This window comes from Podarcis melisellensis (genome assembly GCF_964234715.1).
Source record: "Podarcis melisellensis genome assembly, chromosome: 9".
NCBI lineage: Eukaryota > Metazoa > Chordata > Lepidosauria > Squamata > Lacertidae > Podarcis > Podarcis melisellensis.
Genome location: NC_138541.1, coordinates 30,224,159 through 30,246,603, shown reverse-complemented (window position 1 = coordinate 30,246,603; position 22,445 = coordinate 30,224,159). Strand labels below are relative to the sequence as shown.

At 40.7% G+C, this 22,445-nt stretch overlaps 1 long non-coding RNA gene across 1 annotated transcript in view; it reads right to left on the bottom strand.

The window, feature by feature from the left end:
• The window catches only part of LOC309378392, a 32,632-nt gene extending 13,866 nt beyond the window's left edge, over positions 1 to 18,766 (bottom strand). Inside the window, exon 1 of the long non-coding RNA XR_014172046.1 lies at positions 18,534 to 18,766. This is a non-coding gene — a long non-coding RNA (uncharacterized lncRNA). The remainder of the gene's footprint in view (positions 1 to 18,533) is intronic.
• Positions 18,767 to 22,445: the final 3,679 nt, after the last annotated feature.

Sequence of the window (22,445 nt, the reverse complement as noted above, 5' to 3'; positions counted from 1 at the left end):
CGAGGAAACCAATGAGTAACTATTGGTCGTCTTTCACTGCAAGAATGAAACAAAAACAGACATTTTTCTAGTTTATGAGAACACGTAAAGCGATAGTTTCCTGAAAATGTCTCTAGTTGTAACTGAAAGATCAAAAAGTTCTGTTTGGGATATTTTACTAGTTAAATGCAACCCACAAATTGCATTCATGGAACTGAGATCCACTTCACACTTATCATTTGCTGAAGATACAGTGACTGAGGGGGGAAAACGTACACCGCACTGCTGGCATAGCAATGTTATGTCATTCATAACCAACAAAGTCAAGGAAAAGTCTCGCAGATGGATTGCTGTCCATTTCTTGTTCCTTTGAAAATCTCTTTCATACTTTTTGACATGTCAGCTATTTAATGCTTTGCAATGCTGACACTGGATATTTTATGCAGAAAAGAAAATGAAACACCTGCTGGATATTAGGGATGGTCAGATTTGTCAATTTTTGTTTCTCTGGGGTTTGTCGTTTTGCCAATCTTAAGGTCAGTTCCCCACATTTCTGCAACAGCTTGTGATTTTTATTTTATTTTAAAAAGTCCACAAATTGTTGTGTAAATTTATTTTAATGTACACATATTTGCATGCTATCATGCCTATTATAATGTCTTTTATGGTATTTTACACACATATATTCTCTTAATATACACCTGTTTGTGTACATTGTTTGGAAAAATAGACCATAAAATTCAGAGAAGTGCAAATTTCAAAAGATAGCTCCTTTTACATATTGAAAGTGGAACATAATAGGAATACGTTATGCTCTTCAGCGTTATGTTCTTGACCCGTGTAGCTCAGCTTTGTCTGTGTTGACTGGAAGCAGCTTATTTCCTAGTCCAATCCTCTCTGAAGATGCCAAGGATTAAATGTTAGACCTTCTGCAAGCTATGTGCTCTACCACTGAGCTATGGACCTTCCATTATTATTTTTTTAACCATTGAAATATTATTCCATTTTGTGGATATACCTTCAGTGGCGTCAGCAACATTGTCAATACATTATTGCATGCATGTTAATTTGGTTTAATAATTTTGTGTGGATTTCCTTTTAAAAAAAATATATTCCATCTCAGCTCAAACGTTCTTTCATTGCCTACATTTTCTTTTTAGCAGCTCATCTGACACTGAATGTCTGACCCCTGCTACCATAATAGCTGCTAATGGAAATTTCACCTCATGCAAAGATAAGATGGATTTTTGGCAGCTGTGGGAGATTATGAAGAGTAAGAACAATCTTAGCTGGAATCACAAGAAAAAGAAGACATCTGTAGCTTGAGAGCTACTCATCTGGTTTTTATTATGCACCAAGCCTATATTTATTACAAGGAAGCTAGCCAAGAAACTGAAACCGATAGGCCTCTGCTCTTGGAGTGAGGAGACCAATATCAGACTGATAAATTCTGCCTTTTAGAGTCATGTGCATACAAGCACATTATCTTGTAGATGCATGTCATGATGAGATCCATCTGATATAACTTCTTTAAAGATGGCATTTTCCCAGTTTGCTACTCTTCAAAGCCAGCCCAAGACATCTTGCTGACTGAGGTGGAGGACAAAATGGCACCCTCCTTTTCCATGTACAGAAGCTAACTGGACTAACAGTTGAAGCTTCCTCTAGTACTGATAAATGGATAGTGTCATCCACAGTATCAGGCTAGGTATGGGGGTGCAGAACCAGCCATAGGGCACACACAGTTCTGTCATTCAGCAAAAGGGTACAGCCAAGGGGTTCAGGAGGAACAGCCTCACACTGCCTAATTGTAGGACTGGCTGAGCTGGTCCTTGTTCTCATGGTACTGGATCTAAGTCATTGTTTTGTTGTTTTCAAATCAGCTTGTGTGCACATACAGTTATTCAGCCTTCCCTTTCATTGTGTTTTCATGTTCAGTTTTGGCCTTGTATATTCTCACTTCTGCCCCAGCTCACAGTCATGCTTTATTGTGCATCCATCAACCTTGCTGTCCCACTATCCCTTGCTTCTTTGCTTTACATCTTTTTTTGGTGGCCTGCTCCTATTTCCACCCAAACTTGATGGGCACCTATGACTCACATGGTCACATTTGTGATACAATGATTAAATTGTAGCGATTGTTGAATACCTACAAGGGAAGGATGCACAGGTTGCACAAATCTTAATTCATATATCCAAGACTGCCTTTTTGATTTAGCTTCCCAGTGTGAAGATAAATGCATGAGTGGTTGCAAATGGAAAAAGCAGAGATTTGGGACTAGAGTTGACTGTTGAAGTTCCTTAGATACATGTTTACCAGGAAGGATGATCATATTGCTCTCTTCAGATATTTAGCTCTCCCCCCCCCCCTTGCCATTTCTAAAAAAACACTTGAGATACCAATGCTTTCATGCACTTTTAGGAATCTATAGTTAAGTGTATAATTCCTTCCCAGACTGCTCACAGTGTATTTGTTCTGTAAAATATGTTAGCTTGTTGGAAGTTAGCTACAAAAGCTCACCATCACAACCTCTATCATCCCCCCTCATCATCCATATCCTAATTTGAGACAAAAAAGTACCAACTTCAGTGTTCCTCTTCAAATATAATTTCCTCATTTTGCGGCTTAGCTGAAAGTCTTCATAAAATAAATGCCTGTCCATCAGTATGGTGAGTTTGGTCTATGAGGATGTTCAGACAGCTGGCTCATCAAAGCACTCAGGCAAGAGAATAAAGGAGAAATTCCTCCTCATCTAAGTTCAATTATTTTAGAGAAGGTGGACTAAAAATGACACTTGGCCATGGTAGTCTGATTTGCAGGAAATCTCTTACAGACATCAAAGTTCTGTGCCTCAAACAGGACTTGGTTTTGCTCTTCTTACATCCTGATGAATAGTGCCTGGAATTTAAAGGGAGTACTTTTGTTCTGCTTTCTTTGAAAGTAGTCAGAGTATTTTTAGGAGACCAGATAAAAGCTTTACTTGAGAATTTACCGAATTAGGGGTTGCTGGACCAGATGCAAATCAAACAACAGCAACAACTTGTAGGCAAAAGCATTAAAACAACAGTTCCTTGCTAAAATGGCTAAATATATTCCTCCCTAACATTAAAGACTGCTATGTTTGTGCGCAGCTAAGGTTTCCCATAAACCAGTAAACACACAGACTAAACAGTTATATGCATTCCTCCAATGACTGTGGCCTTATCTTCTTCAGAGGAATTAACTAGATTGATTTAAATATAACCAATATATGTTAAAGTGGGCTTTATAAAAACTTGATTTGCCATTAATAAATGAATGACTGATCTTTGTGTGGTCAAGACTCCACAATCAGCTCACATTTCACAACAGAGACGTTCTGCATGCAGAACACCTGCTACACACATGGTCAGTCAATTGGATGCTGCTGCAGGTATGAAAAGAGACGATTCAGAGATCAACTCTCTGCAATCATCAACTGAGACTGCTGTACCAGTCAGGAAGCCAAGGAAATCAGTATAGAATGGGATGCATATCTCTGTTTTTGCCTGCTATTTGAATGGTTGATTGCCTTTGAATTTCAAGCACCTATCTGTCTACTAAATATTACTATACATTGTACTAGTAGGGCAAAATACATTTTTGTTATTTACATTTTTGTTGTTCAGTCGTTTAGTCGTGTCCGACTCTTCGTGACCCCATGGACCAGAGCACGCCAGGCACTCCTGTCTTCCACTGCCTCCCACAGTTTGGTCAAACTCATGCTGGTGGCTTCGAGAACACTGTCCAATCATCTCGTCCTCTGTCGTCCCCTTCTCCTTGTGCCCTCCATCTTTCCCAATACCAGGGTCTTTTCCAGGGAGTCTTCTCTTCTAATGAGGTGGCCAAAGTATTGGAGCCTCAGCTTCAGGATCTGTCCTTCCAGTCAGCAATGAGGGCTGATTTCCTTAAGAATGGATAGGTTTGATCTTCTTGCAGTCCATGGGACTCTCAAGAGTCTCCTCCAGCACCATAATTCAAAAGCATCAATTCTTCGGCAATCAGCCTTCTTTATGGTCCAGCTCTCACTTCTATACATTGCTGTTGTAATCCAAAAGGGGGAACACACCTAGGTTCTGGTGGCAATTGAAGGAACTATGTATTTGGTGCCATTTAGACTCATGTGTGTGTGTGCGTGCGCACACATCACTAAATCCACTCCACTCCAAACCAAAATAGACAAAAATCCCTCTGGGTAGTGCTAGGTCCTGAATCACCATACAACCATCTCTTACCACCCTAATTCTTTCAACTTACCTAAATGAGTTTTCAGGGCAGCAGGAATGGGAAAGCAAGGATGATTTACACTAAATATTAACTCTGACTTTTAAACCTGCTTCTGACACTGCAACTCTCATTTGCAACCTTCTGGTGAAGGGTGAATAATAATCACACACACACAAGTTGTCTTCCTTAATTAAAACAATCTTATTACCAATTAACCTGGCTGCATATTGAAAGAAACATAAGAAGCAATATGTGAGGCAGGGCCAAATGAAGCTAAAATCAACATTTTTTTCCAATTTGTTTATTCATTTCCAGACGTTCTTCATTTACTATCTTTGGAAACCAGGACACAATCTTAATGTTTTTCCCCTCCTATCATTTTCTCAGTTGTTGGCAATGGTGTGTTGCCCCTTCCAAAGCCTGATAATTGACACTGTCTCTTGAATAATTTCAGAGCTTCCTTCACCATTAGCAGAATTACCTCTAGGCAACACACATTCCATACTTGTAAATCAATACTGTTCTTTCCTTTATTTGTTCTGCTGTGGGAGCATCTAAATCATAATTAAAGCTGGACATATTCAGTTTTATGACATGTACTTCATAGCCTCCAACATTTCTCCAGTGAAAAGGGAGACATCTTACCATACCCTCCAACATTTTTCCAATGAAAATAAGGACATCCTAAGGAAAAATGGGACATTCTGGGATCAAATCAGAAACTGGGACAGCTTCTCTAAATCAGGGACATCCCTGGAAAATTGGAACACTTGGAAGGTCTGGTACCGGTGCGGTAGAAATAATGGGCCTATACACATATACCCCACATGTCCTCACAGTTATTTTTTTATAAAAAGACAATTATGCTGGGAACTCCAAGCACAGAGTTCCATTGTAATGTATTTTTCTTTATTAACTACATTTGCTACATGCCCAGTTACTCTCTGGGCATCATACAAACAGGAGAGGAAAGAAAATGAGAGTGAGGAAACAAAAACCCACATCAGCAAGTATGAAAGCAGGTTCAAAAGATTACAGAAAGAAGCTAAAAACCAAGTCAAATAGTAAAGACAACCTTAAATAGCCACAGAAGAAAAACACATTAAAAACTATAGAAACAGTTAATTTAAAACAGGAAGTTTAAAAGCAGTGGGTTTAAAAGCTTGGGAGGAGAAAAAAGGGAATGCCTAGTGTTGAAGCACTCCCTCAGGCAGCACATTCCAAAAACAAGGGGCCATCACCGAGAAGACTGTTTCTGTGGTATTTCTACTATACCTCAAGCTTGTAGGGGCACTAAGAGAAGGTCTTCTATGGTTGAACTCAGGGCATTATTATGTATTATTATTTAATTAAAATAATTCTTGGATTCCGACAACATATGGGGGGCATCACATTGGTGACCAACCTCTTTGCCTATACCTCCCAACAAACACTACTAGAGAGACAGGTTCACTGTAAAGAGTCTAGCTTGTCTGTTTATACAAAAAGTATTTCAGTCCCGCTTGGTGGAAAATGGCTCAAAAGGGACAGGTCTCAAAATAGTCTGATAGCAGGAATTATTATGTGGCTATTTCAAATGTTCCAGCACTTGGGCATCAGCTGTTCCTCTTCATTATCACTGATAATTTGATACTAGGATTGAGGCAACAACAACAACAACAACAACAACAACAATAATAATGTAGTTAACACCATCTTCTCCTTATGCAATATAAGTTTAGAAGCGATTGTCAGAACAAAAGCAAAGGCTAATGTAAGTACACTTTTGCTGCTGTTTATGTGCATTTGATCGTTTGTGTGTCTCTCTGTATGGGTTTCTATCCATCATTTATCTGTCATCTGCTGGTCTCCCTATCCATCTGTCTAGATCTATTGTGGTAAAGGCCACGGGCATTAGGTCTAAAGACACTTCATTGAGCAGAAGCTGTTGGATTATACATGAGACATTCTACCAAACAAAATGGAAGATGTTTAAAACCAGACTTTCCATTTAGCAAAAGCTGTGTAATTCTAGCCATGATAAAAAAGCAGCATTAAGTAGCTTTGGAAAAGATTGTAAACAGCTTTCAAAAGAGGAGTTTCCATTTGGCAAAGGGAGCTCTATTAATAAAAGAGTTTCCACTATATTATATAAATACAGCTTCTGACTCCTCTGTTCCATTCTACTACAAGTGACTGCTTACCGTATAAATTGTTAATGACATGGGGCACAATCCATCAGTGCAAGCCTCATTGTAATGAATAGAAGCTGTGCAAGAGCATTTATCATATCCCCATCTTAGTCATTTTATTTATTTCTAAATTAAAATAACCCAGCTCTCCTTTTTTAAAAACTTCATATAGATGAGGTTATATTTTCCTGATCGTTTTACAGACCACTATGCCAGCATATAATAGTCTTGATCCTATATACTTCTTGTCTCAGGCTGAATCAAGTACAGTGGAAGCAAGTCAGCATGCCAACACCAACAGCCATCCCACAGCGTTCCTGACAACTGTGCGACTAACAACTGATTAGAATGACAGTCGCCAATGTGTATCTGAGTCTGATACAGTAGCCTCTTGATTCAGCAGTCAGCGTCAGCTATTTGATGACCATTCTCCTTATTTGTATGCAGGAAGAAAAGTTGCTTTCAACAAATACTGTCCCACACTTTCTATCGCATGTCCTCTTCATTTTCCTTACAACAAAACATCCAGTTTGGGGTCAGGGAATGGTTTTGTTGCCCAAGAACTATCAGCTTCAATTGTGCAACTTGAATTTGCTGGAATATGACAGAATCCCACCTAAAATAGTGAATATGAAAGCATCCTCTGCATGTTTTCTAAAATCTTATTTATTGATTTCCCCCAAAAAGCATCCTCTGTATGCTTGTGTGGTGTGTGTGTTTGATAAGAGTTAATATGCATGTTTATATTTGTGATTGTGTGTATGATGATGAGAAGAATCTATAGCTGATGGTAGAAACCAGAGAGTGAATCATTATCTGGGTGGGTAGGTGTAAATGGACTAGGTGCATTTCTGTCTAAAATGCACTTCCAATAATCATTGGGTCTGAGAGAGTACCTATCTACTATTGCTGTGGCAGGCCACACTTGTAATATTCCTAAATTAAAAGAGTAAAGCATTTCTGATGGATTGTTCTTAGCAACTAAGATAAAAGTGGGTTTTAAAAATACAGATATATATATTCAGTATGATAACTTTGCCCCATGTTGCGATAGGGGCCTGATTTAGTAAATGTCCACTATATCTCATATGTGCCACATACGTTTTTAATTAATGGTAATAATGATTGCATGCACCAGGGTAGATATTGTATCAAAATATTGTAACTATTATTTGCTTTGTAATTATCATTTGTTTGCAATTTATTTTATCTTTAAAAAAAGTTTGGTCACATTATACAGAAAAAAATTAAGAGATAGTTTTAAAAATTGGTTCATGCGGTTTCATCTGGTATAATTTTAAACCCATAATGTAATGCTAAACAATACGCATCTCCAAACCTTTTCCAAGGACGTTAACTCAATTTTTAACCAGATGTTTGCTATTAATAATGGATTTAGGTAAATTTATGGAATAGTAAGCTTTCTTTGTGAACTCAAGGTAGGTGGAGGGAAAAAATCATTGTTTGAAGAATTGGCCTTCATTCCAGCATAAAACCCTATAGCAATGAGTGATCACATGGACTGGGGGCGGGGGGGACTTATCTCACTGAAGAGTGCATTTGTCTTGCTCTTTTTTAAAAAAAAGTAGAACTGAAATTAAAGTAAAATTTAGATGATCATTGCAGAAATTATCCCAAATAGAAAAGAATAGGAGATAAAAAGCTGATAGAGGATTAGGGTAATAAACATCAGAGAGCAAAAGGACAGATTTAAAAGGATAGAGTCAGCTGACCCAATATCATAAATGTTCCATTTAAACAATGAGAAAAAGCCCATGGATTTCTGTTCACTAATCCTTTTTTCCCCTTGCCAGACATTTTGGCACAATTTTCTAGAAGAAAAGACAACTAAGTTTCCCCCACCCCATGAGTGGCTCTCACATGCTGAGGCTGTGGTGACTAGTGTTTATTGGGACTGGTAGGGCAGAAGCAAGGAGGCCAACAGTAGCTGGAGCAGAGTCAAAGGCAGGCAGACCCAAGTAATTCAATTTTTATCCACATCATGGATGTGGGTCCACATCCACATCATGGGCTTGGTTCGCCACTCACTGCACCTCCATTGGAAAGAGCCAGGTGTGCCAACTTGAATAAAATATTGCAGGGGCTCAGGTAAGCCTCACCCCGCATAATCAATCACATGATGCAGTGCACACAGACCATTTGAATGGGAATGCCCATTAACTTTGTGGAGGCCTAGCCCTCTCAAATATTTTATTGCTGGGGCCGAAGCCCCCACGGTCCTTAGGCACTGGCTCCTATGGAAAGAGCCCATGGAAAGGGGCTTCAGCCAGCGTGTGATGGCCTGGGAATCCAATTCAGAGGCTGAACCGGAGGAATCCCAGCCTGCACAGGAGTCCCCGACTCCAGGGCCGGCTGAACTGGGGCAGGGCCTTGATTCTGAAGCGCCTGCACCTGTGCCGGATCCTCAGGAGCAGGCACCAGGTGAATCCACTCTGGCTCCAGAGGTGGTTGAGGACTCAGTGCCTACAGGTGAGTCTCCCCCTGGGCCCAGTAACCCTTCAGCCTCTCCTGAACTGCAGAGGCTCAGGGCAGAGAGGTGAAGGGAACTGGTTTCTCCCAGGAGGAGTGCTCACCTTAAGGCCAGGAGAGGTGGGTCTCCTGGGGGCTGAGACCACCCCTGGTCTCAGAGGAGATAAAGGCCAGTCAGCCCGGTCCCAGGTTGCAGGAGCAAAGTCGTTGTTGAGTACCTGTTCCTGCCCGGACCCAGACCTGACCCTCCAGTGTTCCTGTCCCCGCCCGGCTTCTGCTTCGGACCTCGCCTCGCTCCTTGTGAACTGTTTCCAGGCTAGTGACCCAGGACCAGACTTTGACTATGCCAGCGGTAACCTTTCCCCTGAGACCAGCACACAGCGTTTGTCCACAGAGAGCCTTCTGGGTCATGTGGCCAGTATGACTAAACCACTTCTGTTGCAACAGAACACTGTAATGGAAGCCAGAGCACACGAAAATTCCGTTTAACTTCCTGCCACAGCAGTACCTATTTATTTACTTGCACTGGTGTGCTTTCGAATATCTAGGTTGGCAGAAGCTGGGACAGAATGATTGGGGCGCACCCCATTGAACTGCCAACTTTCTGATCAGCAAGCCCAAGACGCCCGGTGGTTTAGACGACAGCACCACTAGCATCCACCACGTCAGCAGTGGCAGACCTTGGGGTCTCAAATTTCAGTAGTGCCCTATGCGACACAAAAATTCAATGTGCCCACCTCTTGCCTGCCATTCTACATCACAGTTGTATATCATCTTTGAGGCTCTGCACCCAGTGCAACCGAACCAGTTGTGCTCCCCTAAATCTGCCTCTATGCCCAGATTTATTCATTTGGCAAAGGTGGTCTTTGAGATATTGAACCACATAAGGGTTGGCTTTTACTACCAAAGGTTACATACAGTCTTGTTTTATTCTTACAAACTTGTACATAGAGCACATGTGTACACACAATGGCTTGTTCTATTGTGCATAGTCTTTTTCCCATCTGCAAATGCATATTCAATGCTTTTTTTATTAGAACTATGATTTATTGTAACATTCACAGGAAAACCACAGGAAAATTACCTAGAAGACCTCACATGAATTGCTTGCTTCTTGACTATATCATAGTTTTCCATTTCAGTCAAGATGATCTAAAAATACAAAGGTTTTGCCAAAGTGAAAAATGCATTTGGTGGAGGCAATAGATATTTTATTGAGAAAATGCAGAATTTGTCATTTAAAATCTGATAGGGGCTTTAGCTCACAAATATCATAAAGCTTTATCTACAGGTACAATATTTTTTGCTTTTATAATGTATTAAATTGGTGCTAGCCACAGGTTAATTTTGAATAAACGTGAGAATCTTGTTATGCTGTTATAACACTTAATGAAATACCAGCCATAGGCTAAATCAATAGAAGCCCCACCCTTAGTCATATGTCTGAAAAATATGTAACAAAATACTATTATATGCTTGCATTTCATGTTGGGTTATGAAAAGATGACCCATTTTGGAAGGTTGCCACCAGCAACAATATGGGTTTCTTTCTCTTTTATTTGTGCCTAAAATATTGTGGATACTGAGATGATTTAATAAGATATATTTTTCTTTTAAGGCAAAGGTATTAGTAATGTTGGTAATCTCAAAAAGAGGCACCATTCCGCAACATGGTAACTTTCAATTACAGTGGTATCTCAGGATGCGAACAGGATCCGTTCCAGAGCCCCTTTTGCATCCTGAATGGAACATAAGACACGACGGCGCATCTGCGTATGTGTGGGTCGTGTTTTGCCGCTTCCGCGCATGCCCGTGACGTAATTTTGAGCGTCTGCGCATGCGCGAGCGGCGAAACCCAGAAGTAACGTGCTCCGTTACTTCCAGGTTGCCACGGAGCACACAACCTGAAAGCATTTAACCTGAAGCACATTCAACCCGAGGTATGACTGTAGTGATATTTTTCTAGAAAAAGAGGTGCTGGAACTCATCATGAACACCTCCCTTCTTCTCATAGAATGGCAATGGTGTCCACCCGAGAGGGGCCAGAACTGAGTTACAGTGAGTTCGGGCTGAACAAAAGCCCTGCTTTTAACAACTCAAACTTCTGCATATCTCTTGTCAGTCTGTCTGTGGACTCCTCCCCCTCCACCATCATTTCTGATCATATAGCAGAAGCCAGCTGTGACCTTGGCTGACCATTGAGTCAAGACACCGCAGTCTCCACTGTGCCTCATTTCCAAAAGGAAACACGAACCCTGGAAAAGTGCCTGGAACTGCTGGAATCTCACACTACTTGGAGGTAGGCGTGGTGTGCAACTATGTTTGCCTTTGCACTATTCACCTATTCATACATTTTGGGTCAAGTTGATTTTTAAAGCATGTATACATTTTTTAAAAAAATTTCCAACCAAAACTTCATTTGAAAACTTTTGGACATCCACCCTGAATGATGATGATGTGAAAAACTGCATATGTTTTTTTAATTAAAGCAAGATAGAATAGCTGTAGCTGTGGCTCTGGCCATGCTACCAGACTTAATAAGCCTCAGTTGATCTAAGAGACCATCTTAACAATCTTTAATAGATGCAACTGGCCTGTCCCTGTTTTTCATCCAAAGTCAGCAGCCCTTATCTAGCATGAAAGGATTGCATGAGAAGGAGAGGCCCACCCAACGAGGAAGCACTGCCACTTTCTCTACTTCTTGTCAACCTTTTCCCTATCCAAATCCTACCTTTCCAAGTCGTTTTAGTTTGAGACTGAACAGAACAACAGCTAAAATATTTATGGCTAGGTAAGTCTCTTACTATGTGAATTCGGTCAGTGTCAGACCATAGGGAATATAAACCAAAGTCTAGATGAGTCTTTGGGTGAGTAGAATGGGATTATTAAGAGCAAACAGAGGAGCCAAAAACAACACTCTGTTTTACATTTATGTCCTAGTTTAGCCAGATTTCAGTCTTCAGACAGTGTTAAATTAATCTTCAGTAGCCATGCACATTTCGTCTATCTCTTAAGTTTCAGCTTTTGGTACCAGTGTCCTGAATGTCCTAAATTTAAATATTGCTATCTCTCTGTCCCCCTCATCCCGCCCTGCATACAATTTTCATCGAGGCACTTTCTGTTCAGAGTCTTGGTATAATTTAACAATTTAATAATAGTTACAGATAGGTAGCCGTGTTGGTCTGCCATAGTCAAAACAAAAAAAATTCCTTCCAGTAGCACCTTAAAGACCAACTAAGTCAGTTCTTGGTATGAGCTTTCGTGTGCATGCACACTTCTTCAGATACCAAGAATTTAATAATATTTATTCATAATTAGGAGTTATGGGTTTGCATATGGCACCTAATTATTCTGGATGCTTATATTCCAAGCAGACAGTGAATAGCACCATAAAGCTTTCTCATCCTAACTGTGTGAATGGGCAACAAAATAGGCCACAGAATTCAATAAAAAAATAAGGAGAAAATAAGACACGTTTGTTTCTGGGTATGACTGTTGTGGGGTCTGAACTGGCATTTTTTAAAATCTTGGGGTCATAGTAAAATAACTGCACAAGGACACACCTTCTGTTCTAGCAACTCACTGTTACAACTGTTGCTTGTTTTGCTCCATTACGGTACTTCTTCTGATGGATGCCAGCAATTATCACAAGATCCAAACAAATATAGGGAAACAATTTTCTATAAATATCCTCAAGTCTGATTTATAATTTAACCTCATCTTATTTCCTCCATAGTAATGGGGTTGCAGTCTGAGCCAGAAGCCTTTCGGCCCTGGTAAGGTAACCTCTTCCAGCAGGGTTGGGCACTGGAGTTGGAGCGTTTTCTCTCTATCTGCACATGTGTTAGAGATTTACAAAATTAAGCATAGTAAGAGTTTGAATGACCAAATGGCTATCCTATGCACAATGGAGTAAGTCAAACTAAACTTAATGGGACCATACTAGAGAGGGGTGGGAAGAAAAAGAGAGATTTAAATAAAAGTATGAATTATATTTTCAGAGTGAATAAAGAAAATTTCAAAATATCAACAATTAGGGTCATCCTGTGAAATTAATTAATAAAGCTTAAATTGAAATACTTTTTTCAACATACAGATTTTCTCTTTACATTTTTCTTCCTATTTGAAGCTTGTCCTATCTGAAGCCTTTTCTCAGACTTCCCTATTATTTTGCCATTTGCAAATTTTAGGAGTGTGTTTCCTTTTTCTGGCCTTGAGGAAAGAGTTCTGTATGTAATATATACTGGAACCCACTGAAATTTACTGGATATTATATCAAGCCACTCATTATTCTTTAGTTATGAATTTTCAACCAGGTGTAGAGCCACACATCTATTTGATGCACATTTTTTTAATGAATATGTTTTCCGTACTTTGTGTGGCTTCACAGATGCTGATGAGCTGCTAATTTGTGCTTTGTTTTCTGTATGAATTTCATATGCTGTCACAAGATATTGTTCAAGCAAAGTGAATGTTCCCTCACCCCCACCTCCCATCTTTCTTTTAATAACTCTGCATGGACCCTGCTCAGTCTAACATAATGTGGCTTTGTTCTGAAAAAGACACACACCCCACCAATCACCACAAGTACTATGAATATACCATAAATACACCTTTAGTTTGCAGAAAACTTTTAAAGGCTGGGAAAGAAAGGAACAAAAGAGAAAGAAAAACAACAATGAGGAAAATCAGTAACGATTAGCTGATGATTCCACTTCTGATTTTTATTTCAGTTATATCATCTGCTAAGCATGGATTTGTCCCTCTCTCATAATACTAGAAATCAAGAACCATCTGAAGAAGCTGAACAGGCATAAGAAAGCAGTACTTCATGCTATACATGGTTAAGCTATGAAATTCGCTCCCAGAAGATGTAGTGATGACCACCAAGTTGGTTGAGTTTAAATAAGGATTAGACAAATTCATGGAGAATAAAGCTTTCAGTGGCTAATAGCCACAATGGCTAAGTTTTTTATCCCCACTTTTGGAGTATGTCACTGAATATCAGTTGCTGGTAATCACAAGTGGGAAGAACATTGTCATTCTTGGTTTCTCTTTGTGGGTTTCCCATAGACATCTGGTTGGCCACAGTGAGAAAAGAGAGGTGGACTAGATGGGATTGTGGCATAATCCAGTATAGCTTGTCTTATGTTCCTAAATAAAAAAACCTTTACCCTTCTATTTATCTTGGATTTCCAGAACGAAGCTTCACAGGAAGTAGGAATGAGCATCGTTGTATCCAGCTGGTGGTTCCTTTGTCAACCAGATTACCGGTACTTGTCAGTAATCTGGGCCAGGACAGCCAGTTGATGTGTCATAGAAAGAGGTAATGGTTAGAATATAATTGGAAATGTCTTATGCCACTTTTCTTTTTACATTCTTGAGCAAACCAGATATGATGTTAAATGTTTTTTGTTTGTTTTTTTACATTGAATAGACATATTTTAAATACTGGAAATAGCAGCTGATTGTGTGTCTAATAAAAATTGGGATCACAGCAGGTAGGGAAGGCAAGCTTAACTTTCCTCCCCTGCTCAGATCCTGCTGAAAAATGCTTTTTTGAAGATGTTTTTTTCATTGGAAGGAAATTTTCCTTTGCAACATACAGATGCAACCCATTTTTAGACCTATGTCATAAACCTATAAATACTTATTTGGGATTAAATCCCATTGAACAAAGAATGAATATTGATCTGTTTATTTTTTTGATAATTATTAGCTACTCGTTTTTTTAATTCCTCCCTCTATATTTGTATACAGTCTGGAGAGGATGAACATTTCCATTGTCTCAAAAAAATGACAGATTTTAGATAATGGGGATAGCTCATTTACAAAACAGAAATCACAGATTCATAGTCTTTCTGCGTATAATTTCCACCAGGACTGGATTTAATAAGTAAACATTTAATAAGTTTATTGGGTAAGTATATGTAACATGTTTGTTTCTGTTACATTAAGGCTGGTAAAAATGCAATTCGCTTCTTAATATTTGAAGAGCATTTTGAAAACCACATTTATACTACTAAGATGTCAATCATTTCTTAATTTATCCTGAGCAGAAATGTATGTGTAAATGACCATATATAAACATACAAATGTTCTTTAAAAATGTTCCTTACAGCATAAAACTGCCCACTGTTCTTTTCCTATTATTTCAAGATTATCCATAGAAACATCTTTTAGGAGGAAAAATAAATCAAAATTAAATTTATTTTGCAGGTTGGCTGCAAGTGATTTCTAAAACAAGATGAAATCCAGCGATAGTAAGCATATTAAATGCTGCCCAGTCAAAAGAAGAAAACCAATATCATACAGTGGAAGGGTTTTTTATTATTCTAATAATATACAAGTCAGACATTTCATTTTGAAGAAACCTCTCTTTGGGTTGCCGTATATTTTGATTAAATAAATTGGCAAGGAAGTATGTATAATCGTATACAAAGTAGCTTAAGGGATAAGGCACAAAAGGAGCAGTCGTACTTTCCACCTGGGAGCAGTGGAGTTGCAAGGAGCACTTCACAGCAGGCAAAACGGTTTCATTCCATGTTTTGCTTGTTCCAAACTGGAACAGCAGAAACTCTCAGATCAGTCCCGTTGCTGGTAGCTGGGCCAGTTTATGATCCAGTGGATCCTTGGCTCATAGCTGTCAACTTACAGATTTGAAAATAAGGGACCAGCAGCCTTGAAAATAAGGGATCAGAAGCCAAAATAAGGGATTTTCTGGGCACAGGTATGTTCAACTTCTGAGCCCCTCTGAGCCAAAGGCAGAAAGCCCAGCCAGCAGCCAAATGAAGCCTCATCAATAAGGGACAGCAGCGGGACATGGCGCTGGGATAAGGGACTGTCCCGCCAAATAAGGGACACTTCACAGCTATGCCTTGGCTGCACCAGTTCCACTCATTCCTCACCCAAGAAATGCTCCATTTGGGGTGCTTCCCTTGGGCACTAGGGGAAGGAAACCACTGGTGGTAGCTTTCATCCACCTGTGCTTTCTGCATGTACAGCATGGACCTTTACCATGGTTGAGGCTGCCCCCCACAATGCCCTGTCAGAGCTCAGTAGAGCAGCCAACCCCCCTTTCAGCATGGCAGCATTGTTCTGTGAACTTTCACTCACAGACATGAATCTTTCTGGTGCTGCCTGGAGCCCTAATCAGTTTGGCTCTGACTCTGATGCTAGCAAACATTTCTTGAAAGAAATACAAGAAATACACCACAAATCTTGGGACTGTTTTGATATCTAAATGAAACTGGAGTCAAGTCAATTCCTCTTTAATAAAAGCTGAAGTAGCTGAAGGTGAGAGAATGCACCTCTCCCAGAATTTTATTTTGATGCTAAACTAGGCTAGATATGGCTTTTTCTGAGCCACATTTTCATATCATATGTAGCTTTTGTTCTTCTGTAATAATTTAATGTTTATTGCAAAGGGCACGACACAGTAGAAGTTACATAATATACTGTAGCCCCATTAAAATCAATTATTTCAGATTTCTTTTAATGAGACTTTAATATATTTGATTTTTTTTTCTGGGTTGCACCCAAAATGTTCTTTAGGCTAAATCAGTTATCTCGGAGAATGAAATAATATATGGGACTACATTGAACATGTATGGCAGGAAAATCACTATGCTGATTAATTATGCTATATACTAATTTGACTTTTAAAAAATCTAGTGCATTGCATAGCATCACTTTTTTAAAAAGAAAGAAAGTGCATGAAAATGATAGTGATACGTGATGATAACTTGCTTTTGTAAGTAATGTGGGGGAAAGGCATGTCACCTTTGGAAACAAATAAAGAATGCTTTATGAAGATCGCTTATTGCTGGGCTGCTGAGTGACCTAAGATAAGGAGAAAACAAACCTCTTTCACAGGGTTGCTGTGATTAACGAAAGGTCCACCAGTTGGCAGCCTATCATCAATGGAAGCTGGCTTAATTCAAATAACCCTCTTGCTATTAGTACATTTTCTGTCTTGGTGGCTGGCACATTACTGAAGTGTGTGAGTGTGTTTACACATACACACTCTCACACACACTGACTGTAGGCTTGAAATTTTCACCGCAGTAATAACAAGTGTACCAGTCCCTGTGGCAGGCATCAGATGGGCTGCTGCCAGGTCTTTGAACTACAAAAATAAATACAGAATAGAACAGCATTGTAGTGGCCAAGCCTGAGGCCTAGTCATCTGTCTTATAGCATGCTCTGGTAAGAGTGTTTGGCTTGGACTTTTTCCATCACATGTGGTAGCTGTGAGAGTCGAAAGGTGGGAGGGAGGGAGGAGGCAGTAGAGAACAATGTTAAGACAGTGCATTTTAAAGTGTGTTGCCTTTACAACCCTCAGGAAACGCAATTCTCACAGGAGCCATAGCGCAGAAACTTCTTTTGTTGTACCTCTGCGTGTGCAAATGTATAGATCAGTTTGTGACATTTCCCCCTCCTCTTCCTCCCCCGGTTCTGAAAGATTATGATGAACTGGTACGCATACTTGCACACTGTAACATGTGGTTATAGCTAGGCCAGGATTTGTGATGAGTTGTGTGTGCACAGTCTTCCTGGTAATTTTAACATTCTTGACTTATGGGGCTCTTTTCAGTGGAAAAGCTCAAAACCAGAGAATGTGGAATGAGGGGTAGCTGGATGTTTGTTAGTTTTGGCTGAAACATATTCCCCTTCTCTTTCCTTCTGTGGACAGTATAGAACAAATTGAAGTGATATAGGGCCCTCTTTTCCTTTCTTTATATGTTTCTAATAAAAAAAGATCTCTCCCCAATCCCCTCTTATTTATATAATGCATGTGATTTCCCTCCTCCACAACACAGATAATGTATGTGGAAAAAATATACCATAGTCATCAGCTGGCAGCCATGGTGAGAAAGCCCACCATTTTGCGCTGATGAATTTTCTTCTATTAGAGATTGCGTGGAGCAGCAGAAAAGTATTTTTTTTCAACACAGCAAAAAATATTTCTGCTATAAAGGTAAAGGGTAAAGGGACCCCTGACCATTAGGTCCAGTTGTGGCCAACTCTGGGGTTGCGGTGCTCATCTCGCTTTATTGGCCAAGGGAGCCGGCGTACAGCTTCCGGGTTATGTGGCCAGCATGACTAAGCTGCTTCTGGCGAACCAGAGCAGCACATGGAAACGCTGTTTACCTTCCTGCCAGAGCGGTACCTATTTATCTACTTGCACTTTGATGTGCTTTTGAACTGCTAGGCTGGCAAGAGCAGGGACCAAGCAATGGGAGCTCACCCCATCGCGGGGATTTGAACCGCCGACCTTCTGATCAGCAAGTCCTAGGCTCTGTGGTTTAACCGACAGCTACATAATAACGAATATACAATGATTGTTCTGTTCTCACAGTGGCCAACCAGATGCCTGTGGGAGCCTGCGAGCAGCAGTCTACCCAGCTGCTGATCCCAGCAATTGGTATCCAGAAGCATAATGTGTCATGTGCCAAGAGTCAGTTTCACCTGCTGAACAGCAGCCTGAAGGGGGAGAAGGTGACGTGTCTCCACCTGCAGCTGATCAGCCTTCAAGGACTCAGAGGAGAAGGCACTGATGAGAACCAGCTGGCTTCAGCCTTCTTAAGCACAGCTTCCAGCAGCAGGCAAATGCTGGTGACAATACTTGTAGTTCCTGGCCCTACCTTGCTGCTTCCTGCTTGTCTTGACCCCATGGTCATTGGGTTCCCTGGACAATCCGACCCCACGGATTGCTGTTTGCTGGACCCTAGGACTGGACCTGATTTTGGACCTGGACTCTGCTTCCAGGCAAGTACACCTCAGAGACTCTTCTGGTTGGCTGGGCTATTATTCCACGTTGTTGCTCGGCAATGAGACTATGACGTAATGTCTCTGACAGTGGAGGTATAACATAGTATCATGGCTAGTAGTTGTGCTCTCCATGAATTTGTCTTATCTTCTTTAAAGCCATTTAAGTGACACTCCTATTTTGGAAGGTTTATGGGTATTGCTGAACAGCTGCAGCACTGTTTGCAACTCTAGCCATGTCTATTAAGAATCACTGCCTTGTCATGGCGAAGGGGCTTGAAGAACTCAGAGAAGCTATGAACTATGCCGAGCAGGGCACCCAAGATGAACAGGTCATAGTGGAGAGTTTTTTCCAAACGTGATCCACCTGGAGGAGGAACCGGCAAGCCACTCCAGTATCCCTGCCAAGAAAACTCCATGGACAAAGACAACAGGCATATAAAAGATATGACGCTGGAAGATGAGCCCCTCAGGTCGGAAGGCGTCCAACATGCTACTGGGGAAGAGCGGAGGGCAAGTACAAGTAGATCCAGAGCTGATGAAGCGGCTGGGCCAAAGCCGAAAGGACGCTCAGTTGCGGATATGCCTGGAAGCGAAAGGAAAGTCCAATGCTGTAAAGAAAAATATTGCATAGGAACCTGGAATGTAAGAACCATGAACCTGGGTAAGTTGGAGGTGGTCAAAAATGAGATGGCAAGAATAAATATTGACATCCTGGGCATCAGTGAACTAAAATGGACGGGAATGGGTGAATTCAGTTCGGATGACCATCATATCTACTACTGTGGGCAAGAAACCCGTAAAAGAAATGGAGTGGCCCTCATAGTCAACAAAAGAGTGGCGAAAGCTGTACTGGGATGCAATCTCAAAAATGATAGAATGATCTCGATACGAATCCAAGGCAGACCTTTTAACATCACAGTAATCCAAGTTTATGCACCAACTACTTGTGCTGAAGAAACTGAAATTGACCAATTCTATGAAGACTTACAAGACCTTATAGAAGTGACACCAAAGAAGGATGTTCTTCTCATTATAGGGGATTGGAATGCTAAAGTAGGGAGTCAAGAGATAAAAGGAACAACTGGAAAGTTTGGCCTTGGAGATCAAAACGAAGCAGGGCAACGGCTAATAGAGTTCTGTCAAGAGAACAAGCTGGTCATCACAAACATGCTTTTCCAACAACACAAGAGACGACTCTACACATGGACATCACCAGATGGGCAGCATCGAAATCAGATTGATTATATTCTCTGCAGCCAAAGATGGAGAAGCTCTATACAGTCAGCAAAAACAAGACCTGGAGCTGACTGTGGCTCAGATCATCAGCTTCTTATAGCAAAATTCAAGCTTAAACTGAAGAAAGTAGGAAAAACCACTGGGCCGGTAAGATACAATCTAAGTCAAATCCCTTATGAATACACAGTGGAAGTGAGGAACAGGTTTAAGGATTTAGATTTGGTGGACAGAATGCCTGAAGAACTATGGATGGAGGCTCGTAACATTATACAGGAGGCAGCAACGAAAACCATCCCAATGAAAAGGAAATGCAAGAAAGCAAAGTGGCTGTCCAATGAGGCCTTACAAATAGCGGGGGAGAGAAGGCAAGCAAAATGCGAGGGAGATGGTGAAAGATACAGGAAATTGAATGCAGATTTCCAAAGAATAGCAAGGAGAGACAAGAAGACCTTCTTAAACGAGCAATGCAAAGAAATAGAGGAAAGCAATAGAATGGGAAGAACCAGAGATCTGTTCAAGAAAATTGGAGATATGAAAGGAACATTTCGTACAAAGATTTCCATAATAAAGGATAAAAGTGGAAAGGACCTAACAGAAGCAGAAGACATCAAGAAGAGGTGGCAAGAATACACAGAGGAATTATACCAGAAAGAAATGGATGTCTCGTATACCCCAGGTAGTGTGGTTGCTGACCTTGAGCCAGACATCCTGGAAAGTGAAGTCAAATGGGCCTTAGAAAGCACTGCAAATAACAAGGCCAGTGGAAGTGATGGTATTCCAGCTGAACTATTTAAAATTTTAAAAGATGATGCTGTTAAGGTGCTACACTCAATATGCCAGCAAGTTTGGAAAACTCAGCAGTGGCCAGAAGATTGGAGAAGATCAGTCTACATCCCAATCCCAAAGAAGGGCAGTGCCAAAGAATGCTCCAACTACCGCACAATTGCACTCATTTCACACGCTAGCAAGGTTATGCTTAAAATTCTACAAGGAAGGCTCAAGCAGTATGTGGACCAAGAACTCCCAGAAGTGCAAGCTGGATTTAGAAGAGGCAGAGGAACCAGAGACCAAATTGCAAACATGCGCTGGATTATGGAGAAAGCTAGAGAGTTCCAGAAAGGCATCTACTTCTGCTTCATTGACTATGCAAAAGCCTTTGACTGTGTCGACCACAGCAAACTATGGCAAGTTCTTAAAGAAATGGGAGTGCCAGATCACCTCATCTGTCTCCTGAGAAATCTCTATGTGGGACAAGATGCTACAGTTAGAACTGGATATGGAACAACTGATTGGTTCAAAATTGGGAAAGGAGTACGACAAGGCTGTATTTTGTCTCCCTGCTTATTTAACTTACATGCAGAATTCATCATGCGAAAGGCTGGGCTGGATGAATCCCTAGCTGGAATTAAGATTGCCGGAAGAAATATCAAAACCTCAGATATGCAGATGACACAACCTTGATGGCAGAAAGTGAGGAGGAATTAAATAACCTTTTAATGAGGGTGAAAGAGGAGAGCGCAAAATATGGTCTGAAGCTCAACATCAAAAAAACGAAGATCATGGCCACTGGTCCCATCACCTCCTGGCAAATAGAAGGGGAAGAAATGGAGGTAGTGAGAGATTTTACTTTCTTGGGCTCAATGATCACTGCAGATGGTGACAGCAGCCACGAAATTAAAAGATGCCTGCTTCTTGGGAGAAGGGCAATGACAGGCCTAGACAGCATCTTGAGAAGTAGAGACATCACCTTGCCAACAAAGGTTCGTATAGTTAAAGCTATGGTTTTCCCAGTAGTGATGTATGGAAGTGAGAGCTGGACCATAAAGAAGGCTGATCGCCGAAGAATTGATGCTTTTGAATTATGGTGCTGGAGGAGACTCTTGAGAGTCCCATGGACTGCAAGAAGATCAAACCTCTCCATACTGAAGGAAATCAACCCTGAGTGCTCACTGGAAGGACAGATTGTGAAGCTGAGGCTCCAGTACTTTGGCCACCTCATGAGAAGAGAAGATTCCCTGGAGAAGACCCTGATGTTGGGAAAGATGGAGGGCACAAGGAGAAGGGGACGGCAGAGGACGAGATGGTTGGATAGTGTTTTCGAGGTTACCAGCATGAGTTTGACCAAACTGCGGGAGGCAGTGGAGGACAGAGGTGCCTGGTGTTCTCTGGTCCATGGGGTCACGAAGAGTCGGACACGACTAAACGACTAAACAACAACAAATTAAGAAGTAATACCAATTGTATTCAATGGGGGTTATTCCCAGGTAAATAGGGTTAGTATTCCAGCTGAGTAAGGAGGAAACAAAGCTTGGGGAAGGTTCTTTTAAAATATTTTTTTATTAATAATTTCAACATATTTTATTATTAAAAAAAACATATCCTTAAATCCCCCCTATTTTCCCCTCCCCTTTCCCCAAAACATAACCCCTCCCCTCCCCCCCAGACTTCCCTAAGCTCCTTTTTCTGGTTTATCAACATATGTTATTTTCTGCATGTTACATAACTGTACAGATCCTTAATTTATCTATCTAAATGTTATCAACAAGAAG